Source organism: Lissotriton helveticus, chromosome 7 (genome assembly GCF_964261635.1).
Source record: "Lissotriton helveticus chromosome 7, aLisHel1.1, whole genome shotgun sequence".
Lineage (NCBI taxonomy): Eukaryota > Metazoa > Chordata > Amphibia > Caudata > Salamandridae > Lissotriton > Lissotriton helveticus.
In genome coordinates this window covers 1,129,451,794-1,129,468,813 of record NC_136068.1, presented here as the reverse complement: position 1 = coordinate 1,129,468,813, position 17,020 = coordinate 1,129,451,794, and the positions used below count along the sequence as shown (strand labels likewise).

At 43.5% G+C, this 17,020-nt stretch overlaps 1 pseudogene; it reads left to right on the top strand.

Moving 5' to 3' along the window:
* The first annotated feature begins 13,365 nt into the window (after positions 1 to 13,365).
* LOC144769401 (syncytin-1-like) lies at positions 13,366 to 14,299 on the top strand (annotated as a pseudogene).
* The last annotated feature ends 2,721 nt before the right edge of the window (positions 14,300 to 17,020 follow it).

Genomic DNA, 17,020 nt, shown 5'->3' with positions numbered 1-17,020 from the left:
CTCTGCCACAGCGAAAGTCCTCACCCTGCCACATGGCTGCCGCCATGACTACGTGCCTCCTCGATAGAGGTCCATTGCGAACTCTGCGCCACAGCATCTCAGACTTATGTCTGTGTCGACTACTGCCTTCGATCTACACTGCAGACAGCAGGGTTCACAACTTGAATTCAGCTTTGGATCTACACTATGTACAGCATTGAAGTTATCCTTGATTTATGTGAGGCAGAGACAATTCTACTCTATCTCCTCAGACTTTGTTAAAATAAGTGATAACAATTCTTCGTCAGTATCTGTGCTGACTACTGCCTTCGATCTACAGTGCGGTCAGTAGAGTTTACAACTTGATACCAGTGGCGCATCAGCACTACAGACAACATTGAACCCAGTCTCAATTTATTTAAGGCAGAGACAATTCTACTATGTCCTCAGATTTTGTTAAAGTGTGGACAGTATGAAATTCAGCCTTGATTTATTTAATTCACAGACAATTGTACTATATGTCTTCCGATTTTGTTTAAATAAATGACAAAAAGCATTCCTCGATGTCTGTGTCAACTACTGCCTTCGATCTACACTGCGGACAGCAAGGTTCACATCTTGAATTCAGCTTTCCATCAACACTATGGACAGCATTCAAGTTAGCCTTGATTTATGTAAGGCAGAGACAATTTTGTTAAATGATGCGACAAAAAACATTCCTCAATGTCTGTACTGAATACTGCCTTCAACTGTACACTGCGATCAACAGAGTTCACCACTTGATACCAGTTCATCCATCCCGTATGCAACAGTCAATGTATGGAGTACATTACAGAAAATGCAGTGCAGCCTAAGATCTACACTGCGAATAGCAGGGTTCACAACTTGAATTCAGCTTTCCATCTACACTACAGACAGCATTCAAGTTATCTTTGATTTATGTAAGGCAGAGACAATTTTGTTAAAGGATTCCACAAAAAACATGCCTCAATAGCTATACTGACAACTGCCTTCAAATGTACACTGCGATCAACAGAGTTTACCACTTGATACCAGTGGCGCATCAGCACTACAAAGAACATTGAATTCAGTCTCAGTTTATTTAAGGGTAAGACAATTGTACTGTGACCTCAGATTTTGTTAAAGTATGTGACAAAAAAAGCATTCCTCGATGTCTGTATCAACTACTGCCTTCGATCTGCACTGCGGACAGTAGGGTTTACAACTTGAAGTCAACTTTGCATGTACACTACGGACAGTAGGGAATTCAACCTTGTTTTATTTAATGCAGAGAAAATTTTACTGTATGTGTTCTGATTTTGTTAAAATAAGTGCCAAAAAACAGTTGTCAATATCTCTGCTGACTACTGCCTTCGATCTACAGTGCGGACAGCAGGGTTCACATCTTGAATTCAGCTTTGAATCTATACTACGAACAGCATGAAATGTAGCCTTGATTTTTGAAGGTAGAGATAATTGTACTTTATGTCCTCAGATTTTGTTAAAAGATTCAACAAAAATAACTTCTTGATGTCTGATGACTACTGCCTTCGATCTACATTGTGAGTGCTCACGATTCAGGTAGAATGGCAATTGTACATGACGCATTCCTATGGACAAGAGACATTTTAACACTGCGACCCCCCGAACCACGAATCATTGCAGGGTGTGCACACGCTGAGTTCTTTTGGTACCACTAACACCCTGGAACACAAGTCATCTCCCCGTAGCCTTATTAAGGCAGAATTCACTAGGCAAAAAACATTGCTCCCAGTGCATCCTCCCTGCACTATGCATTATCGCAGGATATGTACAAGCTCAGCGCCAAGGATAGTACTAACTCAGTGCACCATAAATCATCGCAAAAAGAGTGAACAGTTTTATGTCACAGTGAGACATACTGTCCCTTTTAAATGTCCCTGAAACATACATATTTCAATAATGTATTCTATACATGTTCTATCTTTTATTTCAATCATGATTACAGTTGATGCAGTCCACACTAAGATCTACACTGCGGACAGCAGGGTTTACAACTTGAATTCAGCTTTGCATCTAAACCATAGACAGTAGGGAATTCGGCCTTGATTTACTTAATGCAGAGCCAATTATACTGTATGTATTCAGATTTTCTTAAAATAAGTGAAAACAATAATTCTTCTATAATTGTGCTGACTAGTGGCTTCGATGTACACTGCAGACAGTAGGATTCACAACTTAAATTCAGCTTTGTATGTACACTACAGACAATAGGGAATTTAGCCTTGATTTATTTAAGGCACAGACAAAAAATACTCCTGTGGCACTGCTAGTATGCACAAGCACCTTTAATCCCTGCATCCTGTGAACTATGTTCACAAAGAATGTAGAACACAGCGCCAAAATGTACCTCCACCACCGGCAATACCAAGTACCTCTGGGGCATCACCTTCAACATCGCCACCAGACATACGTCCCCATTTTGAGAAAGTTAAAATGCACTGCGTGAAATGCAATTGTTTAATTAGTTATGGGGAGCAATCACTAGACCTAGTTTGCAGAGGAATTGATAACCATTGATGGTAGGTTTTTTTTCACCTCAAAGTTCATGCAGTCCAGTATGCAACAGTCAATGCTTTGAGTACAGACCGCTAGAACCACGCATCATCGCAGGGTGAGCACACACTGAGCACCAGATGTACCACTAACTCAGTGCACCATAAAAAATCGCCACGTGGCCTTATTATGGCAAAATTCAGTTGCCAAAAGACATTCTTACCAGTGTCTTCTGCCTGAACCACGCATCATTGCAGGCTCTACACAAACCGCCCCAACTCTGTGTACCACAACTCATGAATCCTTTATGATAGAATCTTCTGTGTATAATCTCACATACAGTGCTCCTACCTTTGTACAGCATAAGTCATAAACCGTTTATGATTGAATATCTGCGTATGATATTATGATTACTATTCTACTTGTTACCAACAGCAACGAAATAAAATGGAGTCGAGCACACGTGCCCGTACCCATTCAACTATCTATCTGTGTCTGTGTAGTTATTATGTTTGTAAAATGCTGCTCCTGCACCCTACCACATTATATTGTGCTGTATATAGCATATGCAACCATCTTAACTCTGCCAGTAACAAAAACTTTGATTATATAACTTTCTCTGTCTCATTTTACAAATACAAACGCACAAAGTGGACCATTACAATACTGCAAAAAAAATGTATACTCAATTTATAAATGTGTACTATTTCTTTTTTTTGTTTTGGTTTTTTAGCATATTTATATACCACAAAGTCGACTTAAACTATATCAACAATGTACATGAGCACTGAAGTTACAGTACATTTTCAGGCACACGTAGATTACGTCATTACTCTACAATAACAGGATGTGAACGCAACTCCCAACCTCGAACAATGATTTCCAGCACCAAGTTCGACAGTATACCAAAATGACCATATACGTATATATATATATTATCTGTCCTTCATGTGCTAAAAACTGCAACCTAAACCTCTCACAGCCCTGTATTACTACATATACAACACTCCACTTAATGTACAACAAACATTCATATTCGCAGAAATGCGTCATGTCCACCATCTTTTATGTGTGCATCTATGGATGAATATAGGGTCAGTGATACCCCGTACCTTCCATGTTAGCCATATTGTGGAACTTTACAGACATAATGACACATTTGCGTGTAAGACTACAACACGGACACCCAAATCAGTAGATTTTTCATACAGCTCATGAATTAACCACACCCATACTTCCGGAGTCATCGTTCACAGCCTCGTGCAGCACTGGCATACGTCAGTCCAGCCCACTCCGCTTATGCTTCCAGGAAAACACAACAACGGTACGTACATGGCCCAGATTTCCATTGTAGTAATTTCTTACTTCCAGGTCTAGCTGTTAGAACGACACACACGCACTCCCTCATGGCTGGTATACACCCACACCACACCCATCCAGCACATATGTCACTACACATGTGACCCTACCAATAAAAAAGACGGTGCGCACGTGCTCTACGCCATTTTAGAGTTGCTCCCATCGCAAGCGCTGTGATGGCCCATCCTAGTGGTTCGGACGCCTCATGTAGGCCCGGACCACAGAGCAGGAGGATTGCCTCTTTGGTCACTGAGTTAGTGGTACCGCGAGGACTGAACGTGTGAGTAACCTGCGATGATGGTGGGAGCATGAGTATGTCCTTAGCTATAGCGATATCAACACTCAGCACCATATGTGAGACTTCTTGGTGGCAGAACGGGACTGCATGATGTAAAAGGTGCCCTGTCCATGAAAAAGGTGAGCAGTCAGACCTGAGTGCACAGCGGAGGGAGTAGATGGGGTGCACAAGACTGGTTACAAATAGGCGACGCAGCGATTTAGGCGTACGCAGTCCTATATACCATGTCTTATTGCATTTGTATTTTTTTTCCAATAGCAGGAAAGTTTTTATAATCCGTCAAATGTCCATCGCTTGTGATAATCAAAACCACGTGTATCACTGCGCACCACTTGCTTTCACAACCGAATAAAAAACATTACTACTATAGTAATTTTACAAAAATCAAAGCCTACTAAACAAGTTGGAATTCTACAAATAGTTGTTTTTTAAATGCGGAAGGGAAGGTGTGTGAAAGGGTGATGTATTTCTACTCCACATTAAGATAGTAATAATTAACAATCAGAACATCTTTCTTTTACTATCTTTTAGATGTAAAGCTTCAGGGTGCATTATGTTCCAGCACATGGTGAAAGACACACCGGTGACAGAAAGGTGAGCTGCGAATATTCTTTTCAGTCACTCTTTCACTTCCTCTCTCCTTTGATAAAGATATGACGCACAATGTTAACTTCCTTTTTATCTTACAGGTTGTGTTTCACAAATTGGCGTCCCCCCCAACACCTCCAAAGCTCAACGTTCGAGGATTCTGCGATGATGCGTGGCCATCGTAACAACGTCTGAGAAGGCTGCTTCGACACATGGTGCACCCTCTTTCAATCACACCAATGGCACAAGGTGAGCAAAGAAGATTGTTTCCGAAGCAACGAGAAGTCACCTGTGTGCGGAGAAAGTGCATAGTGTGCAGCAGCTTGACTGCGTACGAATGTACAGTTACCTCCAGGTAGTGGGAGTGGATAGGTTGCAACAGTCTGAGGGGCAGATTTACAAGCCCCATGCTCCACTTTTGAGTCACTTTTAGCATGGAAAAAGTGACGCAAAAGTGGCTCAAGGAGCTTGTAAATCTGCCCCTGAGAGCGCAAGAAAAGGCACTTACCTCCGGACTCTGGGAGTCAATGGGGTGCAACATTCTGGGTACACAGTAATGAGAACTCACAGCTATGCAGTGGGAGTGCATGGGGTATAGTACTTTGGGAGAAAAAGAGCACACAGACACCTCCTTGCAGTGGAAGTTGATGAAATACAGTATCCTGAGTTTACAAAGACATAAAGCAAAAATATACTTGTGCAGTTGTATGTACTATGCTATTACTAACTCTATACTATCTTTCAGATCACTAAACATGAGGGTGCACTATGAACCGGCACGTGCTTGGACACACAACGGAGGCAAAAAGGTGAGCTACAAAGATTTTCTCCAGTATTAACTGCTCCATCTATTACTTTCTCTCTCTCACACTTTTAATGTAGTTTTTTGTCTCTTTCTCTCTCTCACTCTCTTTGACATTGTTTCTCTTTCATTTTTAAAGTTATGGAAGCTGCTGTCCACTCTGCTGATAAAAAAATCAAGGCTGAATTTAATACAGTCTGCAGTGTAGAACCAAAACTGAGTTCAAGTTCTGAACTCTGTTCGCCACAATATTTACACAAGGTAAGCAGAGCGGCCTAGATACACAATGCATCCGATTAAATGCGTTCGATATCATGAGTATTGTCCTGCATAATGACGTGATCTCTCACCTAATTCTCTCTCATCTCTGAATCATTTTAAAGACCTGTTGGTCCATACTGTAAATCTGACGCAGTAGGCACTTCCGTACAGACACCTCTTGAATGCAGGCCTATAAGAGAGGTGGAATGTATCAGGCACACTGCAGATGTGCAAATTAACAAATATTTCCAAGTCTTACCTTAATTTGTGATCTTTGACCTCATTCAGTCACATCGATCTAATTTTAAACACTTATACACTTATTTTAATTTTTGTTTTGCAGGTTACCTACCCTCCTTCCAATGAAGTCCATCGAACATTTTATTATATTGTTATGTTAAAGTTATGTTTCTAGTTATTTATTATATTGCTATTTTAAAGTTATGTTTCTAGTTATTTATTGTTGTTGTAATAAAAGTTAATTTAAGAAAAAGTATATATGTCTTTTTTGTCTGACAACATTTCACTGTTATTTAGTGTGATAATCAAATGCTTAGAAAACATTAAAAAATTAAAATAGAAATGATGTTTATAGCTAGAAGTATAATACTGAGGCTAACTCTTTACCAGCTCTTTACCAGAGTCTGTAGCTGTGATTAACGGTTCATATGGAAAAATTTTAAAATTCCAGCACAGTAACTGTTTGGATTAGCAACATTGTGTGGTTAACTTGTAACCTGTGTGCTCACTTAAGTGTTCCATGAATTGTTACTATGGTACCAGGCAGTAAGCAGTTTGGGGGTAGGGTTGAAATTTGAAACCTGAATCTGCTAAGTTGCCATGTGCCCCACCATCTTTGTAACTACAGCGTCCATTTCACCTCTGTCCCACTGACCACGTGCAGGTCGACCTGCACTCGAGCTGACCTTTTCCCCGCACCCATGCTAAAATGTTCCAGGAATGTTGAGATGGCAGATGACCTCGCCTGGACGTTCCATTCCTGTTCAAACTACACTGCAAGTGGCAGTTGATGTGCCTAAGGCTTAGACTGCCCCATTCCAGCATCAAGCTCCGTGACAAAGGGCAGGTGATCTGTATCTCCATCCCGCAAGCTATAAGAACTTTCTGCATTCCTTCTCTGCGAAGGGAGTGTCCACGTCCCATAAAGGATGCTGCGTGTTCCTTGCAATTCGAACAGTCTCCCATTACCTACCTCCAGTGGGTCACGGACACTTTTACATCTCTAGATGAGCAATTGATACAGCCACAGCTAGCACCTTCCCAGAACACTCCAATTTCTGACGCCCCAACCCCACCAGCTCAGGTGGAGGTACCTGACCCAGAGACTGAAACCCTTGCCCCTGTAGTTATTTCTAAAATTGTGAAGAAATATTAGAGAAAGGGACTCCGAAAGGAGGTTAGAGATTCAGACAGCAGTTATGATTCCGACCCGGGCGAGTATAAAAGGTCACATTCTCCTAGACTCAGGGACGAGGAAAAGAAAAAAATAGATTGCAAAGCTTACAAGCTAATTACAGACTGTGCCTCCCCTTCAGATATCCACACCGTAGCAGAGGCCCAGGTAAATTCGACAAGAAAGCTATTTTTTAGAAAGAATGGCTTACCACCATTTCGCCAAACAGGAGGACCAAAGGGTGGACCAAAGGGTGGAAGTATCGCTTGATTTCTGGAAAATATATAGGCGCTTGCACAATGGTGAATCTACAGAAAATGACAGAGATGCATTACTAGCAATGATAAAAAATACTCTACATTCCAATTTACATTTACATCAAATTACAATTTACAATAGTCAGACAGAGAGAATTGTTCAGATGCTAGTCAAAGAAGCTACCCCCATCTATGTCCCTCTGCCGGGTACTGGAACAGTCCTGAATAACCCCGATGACCCAAATGCCTGTTCCAGATGAATGTTTAGCTCTGTATATACTCCTTGGACAAAGGCTGAGATGTTGCAGTTACGAAAAGATATACCTGACATCAGAAAGAATCCTACAGGATTCTATGAGAGTGTCCAGCAGATACTGAACACTTATACCTTGACCCTAATTGATATCACTCAATTTTTTGGCCTTATATTGCCAGCTGAGCTTTGGAAACCACTCAGATATGTTAACGATCAGGAAGCTTCCCATGGTACATGGGAAGACCTGGGAACAAGGGAAAAAGAGAGGAAACCGGGTGAAAAGCCACATGAAGCTATATTAGCACTGCTGAAAGGACTGGTAGCCAAACTAAAAACTCTCGCTCCAGAGTGAAAGGTAGATTGGACCCTTCTCAATGCTTGCAAACAGAATACTGATGAATCATTCTCTGATTATTTTACTAGACTAGGAAAGGCATTTCAGTGGTCAGGATGTCGCGACTGAAACTGGTCGCCACCTGCTTATTCAGACTTTTGTTAAAGGGCTCTTACCAGCATTGGGGAACAGGCTTATGGCCAGTGAAAGTAGATGGCCAGCGGCTACATTGACAATGGCACAATATTACGAGGCTCAGTACATAAACGCTGAAGAAGAAAAGGATACTAAAAAGAAGAAATTAAAAGAATAAGTGTTGCTTAGCCAGTTAGACACCCATAATCGCCCTTGCGACACAAATAATGTCCGTCAGCAAAATGCCAGTCTCACCCCGAAAACACAAAACACTCCAGTACAGAAACAGCAATCTTTATCGACCTGGTCACCAGTCTACTGATATTTGTGCCTATTGCAAGAAACCGGGACATTGGTAGAAGGATTGCCCGATATTATCTGATAACATTGCCACAGGCAAAACGCAACCGCACAGTTCAACACCCCCTCCCGACCTCAATATCAATATAGAGGCAACAGGTTTGAATATAATTCAGAACGCCAGGCTACCCTTCAGGATTATGTCGCAGACGATCCTGAGATGAGCCCAGTATATTGGTCAGCCTAGGGAGGTCAAGGATGGGGGAAGGAATTAGTGGAGGTACCTGTAGATCAACGGGGACCCTATGTTACAGCATCGGTGGCTGGCGCTAAAGGATGTTTCCTTGTGGATACAGGAGCATCCCGCAGCACCTTGACCACCCCACTGATTCCGAGGGCTCCTCCATCCGGCAAACTAATTACATCGACTGGGTTGGATGGTAAGTCCTCTGTGAACCCCCTTTCCAAACCTACGCTATTCTCTATCAATGGTGCTGACACTTCTGCAACATTCTTGCTATCACCAGAATGTCCTGAGAATCTCATGGGATTGGATCTGTTAAAACATTACTGTGCCACTATCAGATGTTCCCCAGATAATGTTAGAGTCATTCTGTATGACAATTGTTCCCCGTGCCAACTGTCTGTATAGTTACTCCAACTTACCAACATTCAGGAAGATTTAGCTACCATACCAAACACCTTATGGGCAACTTCTGATACTGATGTTGGTACTATCCAGATGCCACCAGTTCACATCACTGTCAGGGAAGGTGCACACTTGCCTAGATTACTACAGTATAAAATATCTAAAGAGGGAGAGCTTGCACTACATAAAATTGTAACAGACCTCATTGTGGCTGGCGTAGTGGAACAGGTTCCTTCCAATGTCTGCAACAGCCCCATCTTGCCAGTATTAAAGCAATCGGCTACACACCAAAAGGTGTACAGATTTGTGATTGACTTCAGGGTCATTAATAAGATAGTAGTACCACAATTTCCGGTAGTTTCAGACATAACTACTATCCTCACCTTGATTCCACCTACAGCTAAAGCCTTTACAGTGATAGATTTGAAAAACGCATTCTTTTCCATCCCCATTCATGAAGACTCACGTTTTCTTTTTGGCTTCACCCTAATGAACAGATAATATAGATTATTTGCGCCGCTCAGGGCTATACAGACAGTCTGAGCATTTACAGCCAAGCATTGAAAAAACAACTTGACCAGGTCCATCTCCCAGAGGGAGTGGCTCTTATGCAATATGTAGATGACATTTTGTTAGCAGCAGATACTACCCAATTGGCTCGACAGGCATCATTACTGACCCTCAAATTCCTTGCTGAACATGGCCACAAGGTATCCAAAGACAAATTGCAGTATTGTAGAAAACAGGTGACTTACTTAGGTCACCTGTTGTCTAAGGAGGGTCGCACTCTTACACCAGACATGATTCAGACTATTTTGAACTTCCCTACTCCAACCACCCAAAGAGACTTGAGAGCACTAATAGGTCTCACCTCCTTCTGTAGACAGTGGGTCCCAATTTTTTCACTCATTATCAAGCCACTTCTTTCCCTGATGGCTAAAGATATTTCTGATCCTGTTCCCTGAACATCACAGCATGCGGACGCATTCATGACCCTATGACAGGCTCTGTGTTCAGCCCCATTCTTAGGTACACCTGATTATCAAAAGCCATTTTTTCTCTTTTTTACACGAACGGTCTGGTTGTGCCCTCTCACTTCTCCGTCAAATACATGGTACACACAAAGAACCCTGTGCCTATTTTTCTGCTGTTTTGGATCCAGTTGCCCAAGCTTTGCCTACCTGTCTGTGCGCTGTAACAGCGGCTGCTGTGGCAGTGCGCCAGACAGAGGGTATAGTTCTGGGGTCCCCATTAACAGTTCTGGTACCACATGCCGTTGATATTCTGTTGAATAAAACCAAAACGCAACACCTTACTAGTGCCCGACTGTATGGATACGGACTCACCCTGTTAAATGCGCACATAACTATTCAACGCTGTACCACTCTGAATCCGGCTACACTCTTACCCCTACCTTATACCGACCCCCTCACTCAGCCACCCCATCATGATTGCGTATTCCGAACAGAAGCAGAAACCACGGGAAGGGTGGACCTTAAAGACACAGCCTTAGCAGATTCAGAAGGCCACCTGTGGGTAGGCGGTTCTTGCCTGAAACTCCCGAATGGCACCACATCTGCAGCCTATTCTGTCACAACAGCACTCACAGTAGTTGAGACTGCCCGAATATTACAGAAATCAGCCCAAGCGGCAGAGATAATAGCACTAACGTGCGCTTGCATCCTCAGTACAGGCATGACTGTAAACATCTACACCGACAGTCAGTATGCCTTTGGGGTAGTACACAATTTTGCACTACTATGGAAAGAAAGATAGTTTCTCACTTCTCATGGGACGCCTATACAACATGGTGAATTGGTTAATTGGTCCCTTTTGGAAGCCATCACTCTACCTGCTAAGTTAGCGGTGATCAAATGCGCGGCACACAAGCAAGTTATTGGCGAAGTGGGACAGGGGAACGCTCTGGCAGACAGCACAGCCAGGAACACAGCCTTAGGAATAATACCTGCACCAATGTACGTCCTAATATCCCAAGCTGAGAAATGGCATGATGCCAGACAAAGGATTATTGGCATGCAAGAATCCGCTGCCATAGAAGAAAAAGAACAGTGGAAAACAGATGGTATGTTAGATGAGGAGGGATATTGGAGATCTCAGGATACTCTTAGGTGGAAACTACCAACAGCATATGCTATTCCCTTACTTACAATGACACACTTACCTGCACACATTGGGTCCCAAGCCATGTATACTATGCTCAAGGAAGTATGGGACCATCCCAAATTGAGACTCCTGTCCGAGTGATTTTGTCAAGCACTGTCTGACCTGTTTAAGATACAATGTGGGAAAGGGAACAAACGTTCCGACAGCAGGATTTGCACTGTCCTCTGCCCCTTTCGAAGTCCTTCAGATGGATTATATCCAAATGATCAGAGTTAACAGCTACAAGTATGTCTTGGTGGTGGTCTGTGCATTCAGTAAATGGGTGGAAGCATACCCCACCAAGGATAATACTGCCATTACTACAGCTAAAGTACTCCTGAAGGAATTCTTGTTCCAGTATGGCCTTTGTAGATTGATGCAAAGTGATCGAGGACCGCATTTTATTGGCCAGACAGTCAAACATATCTTAGAGGCAATGGGGGGTCAAACAAAAATTCCACGCTGCATTTCCCCTCCTAGGCAGCAGGATTAGTGCAACGTTATAATGGAATCCTGAAGGAGAAATTAGCTAAGATAAAAACTGAGACAGGATTGCATTGGATACATGCTCTACCTCTAGCTCTGCTGTCTATACGATCAGTCCCACATTCTAAGTCACAACTTACACCCTACGAGACAGTTTTTGGTAGACCTATGAATATATGGAATGCCCCATCTCCAAAATCCCTGATAGACCTTCCCCAGGAAGTGTTGAATGATTATCTGTATGAACTCACTAAAACAATGCCTTTACTCCATGAACAGGTCCGGACCCCCATCACAGACAGATCTCAGGGCCCTGGCCATGATATCAAACCCGTAGACTTCGTCCTGGTAAAGAACTTTGCATGCACCCAGTCTCTGAAGCCTCGCTGGAAGGGTCCCTTACAGGTACTGCTGGGGACAAGAACTGCCTTGTGAGTAGAGGGAAAGAAATACTGGGTTCATACTTCCCACTGCAGAAAAGTGGATCCCATAACTGAAGACAACTTGAAAGTACACGAAGACGTTCTGACCCACAACAGACCAATAGACTGTGACTCAGAGTCTGAACCGGAACTAGAACTTTGTGACGAGGGAACAGACGGATACTACCTCCGATCCAAGGCTAAGCTGAAGAACCAGCCCAGCTCCAAAGGCCGTTGGTACTCCATTGTCCATTGCTGCAGGGCGGTAGTAAAACCTGACTGAGGGTCCTGGGTACCCCTAGTAGTGGGTTACCGGGGCAAATATTGGTCAGTGAAGCATTAACTATCTGCGGCTATCAGGGACATTGGAGTACTCTTGGGACGCTTGTAGAGCTATCATGGCTGGAGATTACGATAATGTGGGACCAATGTCCCCAAAACCCGGATATGTCACAATCCATCCTATTAATGAGTACCAAAGACTACACACCCCCTTGAACAATGATTACCAACAAGGGCCGTCATCCAAGTCTGCCAATGTTCCCCCCGATTAAGAAAACAATCAAAAACACGGGAACTGTATGAATCCAGAGGCCACATGCACCCGTGGTACTACCCCCAAGCTGAAGAAAGCTAGAATGAGAGTTTACAGTACCCAGACAATAGTACTGATTGTCCTGACTACATTAGCTGTTCTGTTCAGTGTAGTGTTCTGGATTATTAAAGAAACAGCTCCAGCCCATCACACTGTCCTGCCTCAAACCCCACAACCATCTAAAGTTCCTGAACATTTGTACGTTCCATGGCCTGATTCCCACTTCAACAGATATTCTGAATTCAGTAATAATACTTTAATCCAAATGCTGCACCAGTTTAATCAAGTTGCGAGTGCAACTGACTGTTATGTTTGTGGACTTCTACTGCATGCAACTCAACACACTGCACAGTTCCTAGTGTTCCCTGCCTCGTCTGCTTATACTGGTTCTCTAATGTACAACCTGACAAACGTCTTTCCCTCACGTGGCGACGCTGGCAACCTTTTCACATTCCAGCCCTTTCTTTGGCCATTCCATGCCCACAACAATACCATCTGTAATGCCTCTGACTCAGTACCAATGCGTACCATCATGTCCACCCCTATGCGAGGTACATGGGGATACACTTTCATTACCATTCCAGCTAAAATAGTTGCCATTTCTGTCACGCCACGCCCAGGTACATTATGTCTACAAGACCGAGGAATAACACCTGTAGGAGTCAGTCTATGCAATACTACAATGACTTATGACAATTTCACCCCATATCTCCGCTTTCCTACAGGATTGTATTTTGTGTGTGGAAACGAAGCTTACACATGGTTAACTCCCGACTGGAGTGGTATATGCTTCATTGCTTTCCTCTTACCACCCGCTTCAACAGAGACAATATGTACCACCGCTAAAGAAGACAATTGCCAGATGTGGACCAGACAGACACCACAGGCCAACAGTTCTATGATGCTATGAAAGGACTATTGCTGTACTGGGGTCCTATGTCCAACAGCCTCCAAATCAGAAGACTAACCAGAGTCCTTGAAGCAACAATTAATGTGACTGCAGGAGTACTGATGAACTACTCTGCCGAACTTGATGCCACCCGCATGGTTGCCCTCCAAAATCGTATGGTGCTAGAGGTTATCTTAGCGGATAGGGGAGGAGCCAGCTGTATCATCGGAGCAAGCTGTTGTGTGTTTATTCCTGATTCGTCACTGTCAGTATATGATGCTATCTCCAAACTTCACCGAATTGCATCCGAAATCCATCAAGAAACTGAAATTCTTGGTCTTGGAGCTCTGGATTCTGGCAACTACTCGTCTCCTGGGGTTGGAAAATGATAACAATCTTATTGATTCTGCTAGCTCTCCTGTTCTTCTGCTGCCTGTGCATCCACTGTGGCAACGCACTCTGTTCTATCTGTGCTATCGGATGTACACCACCTACCACGCTGCCTCAACCGACCAAAGATAGTAAAATACTGTATCAACAAGCTGTAGACGAGCTTATGCGGATCGATATTGACTGAGGTGTTGCCCATGGCAAAAGGAGGGACTGTGAAACCTGAACCTGCTAAGTTGCCATGTGACCCACCATCTTTGTAACTACAGCGTCCATTTCACCTCTTTCCCACTGACCAAGTACAGGTCGACCTGCACTCGAGCTGACCTTTTCCCCGCACCCATGCTAAAATGTTCCAGGAATGTTGAGATGGCAAATGACCTCGCCCGGGGGTTCCATTCCTGTTCAAACTACACGGCAAGAGGCAGGTGCTGTGCCTAAGGCTTAGACTGCCCCATTCCAGCATCATCCTCTGTGACAAAGGGCAGGTGATCTGTATCTCCATCCCGCGAGCTATATGAACTTTCTGCATTCCTTCTCTGCGAAGGGAGTGTCCACGTCCTATAAAGGATGCTGCATACTCCTTGCAATTCAAACAGTCTCCCATTACCTACCTCCAGTGGGTCACAACACTTTTCCATCGCTAGAGATTCCTGTGTAAGATTAATAAACCTGTGTTTCTTCACTCTCAGTGGTGTGGTCTCCCATTTGTGAACGTACTTTGAGGAAGCTGTGGACTTGAGTGTTTCCTGCACCGCTGGGTGGTCTGCTTCCAAGACCCCCTGGTTCTACAGAAAGGTACTGGCTGTACAGAAACCGTTTTATTTACACAGGAAACTCTACATGACAGAAAGGAAAGCAAACTAAGACAGAACACTGTGTAGTAGATGTACAAGTCCCTTGCACCACTTTCGCGTCACTTTTCCCATGTTAAAAGTGATGCAATAGTGACGCAAGGAACTTGTAAATCTGCCCCTATGTACATTATGAGCAAAAGAAGTTCACAACTCTTCTAATTCTTTATCGATCACAATTAGACAGTGTTATTCCACGATTCATAATGCACTTCACTAAATACTTTGTGCCTACTTAAATGGGAGATGGGATTGTCGACATTACAAAACATTGAGGCATATTTACAAGGACGGCGTTAAAATTGTTGCAGCTTTAACGGCAGCAAACTACAACTAAAACGGCGATAATGGACTTCAAAATCCTTTATCTTACCGGAAGATTTTTTCAACATTGCTGTTTGCTATGCAAGAGTGAGATTGCAGCGAAATGGCACTTGTTAATATGCCATCAAGTTTGCTATGACACAGTGGGAACCTCGGCTCCCGCCCTGCCATAGCAAACAGCAGTGTCCCGGGGGTAGACACCCCGAGACACAGCAGGAGCCGCTCCTGGGAGGTGGTGTTCCCCAAGGCTTTCGACTGCTCCAGAATGGAGACCACGCGGCCCCCCCTTCCAAAATATAACAAAAACCCAGAGGGTGGTAGTCCCCGGGGCTTAGACGGACCTTTGAGATCCCTCATCCATTTATTTTGTAGCACCGAGGAATAGCGGTCCCCGGGCTACAGTGCCCCTCTGGACCCCCATCCAATGTAATATTTTAGACCCCGGGATTTGGCCCTCCCAGGTAGCTAATGCTTAAACAATCACAGGAGCCCCCGCTTTGTTTTTATTTTTATTTTGGCGCATCCATGCACCCAATGCACATTTCTCTGTTTTTTTGGGAAAAAAATACAATTTGGGACCCTAGGGGTCCTTGTGGGACCCTCTAAGCAGGTCTAGATGATCAAAATATGTCTTACATGCCCCCTTAATACATTTTGAACACTTGTCCCACTATTTTCTAGATCCTCGCTTCTACTGAGGCACAAAATGGCTGCCAACAATTCCAGGTTTCTAATGTTAACAACCACTTGACAGCCAATTAGCATTCAGCGCGTGACCGAGATGTGCGCTTAGACTATGCGCAAGATACGCAGATCCACCTAGGTCATAGATATATATGTATTTTTAATTGTAATTTTCTTAGGAACTACTGAACAGATTTACACCATTTAAGCACAAGGCACAAGTCTGAACCAAGGACTACCACTTTGCCAAATTAGGTGTAATTCCGTTCAGCCGTTCGGGCTCTAGCCGTGCTGAATCATTCCTATGGAAAACTGCATGGGGAAAACACATTTTGGGACCCCCCTTTTTTCTCGGCCCCCGCTTAAAATGCAATATTTTAGACCCCAGGATTTCTCCTTCCCAGGTAGCTAATTTTTAAACAAGCACAGGAGCCCGCGCTTCGTTTTTATTTTTTTTACGGTGAATCCATGCACCCAGCGCACATTTCTCAGTTTAAAAAAAAAAGTATAATTTTTTGGGCCCTAGGGTTCCTTGTGGGTCCCCCTAAGCAGATCTAGAGGGTCAAAATATTTCTTACCTACCCCCTTTATACGTTTTAAACACATGTTCCACTAATTTCTAGATCCTCGCTTCTACATAGGCTCAAAATAGCTGCCAACACTTCCTGGTTTTGAATGTTGACAACCACTTCACAGCCAATCAGCATTCTGCGTGTGATCGGGACGGTGCGCTTATAATCCGTGAAAGATGCTCGGATCCACTGAGGCCATAGATATATATGTACTGTCAATTTTAATTTTCTCAGGAACTACTCAACAGATTTACACCATATAATCAAAAGTCACGAGTCTGAACCAAGGACTACAACTTTTCCAAAGTTGGTGTAATTCCGTTCAGCCGTTCGGACTGTAGCCACGATGAATGGTACCTATGGAAAATTGCATGGGGAAAACACGTTTTGGGACCCCCTTTTTTTTCTCAGCCCCCCTTCACGAATCACCCCAAGACTTTCAGAATAGGAGCAGACCAGAGCGCCCCACCAGTT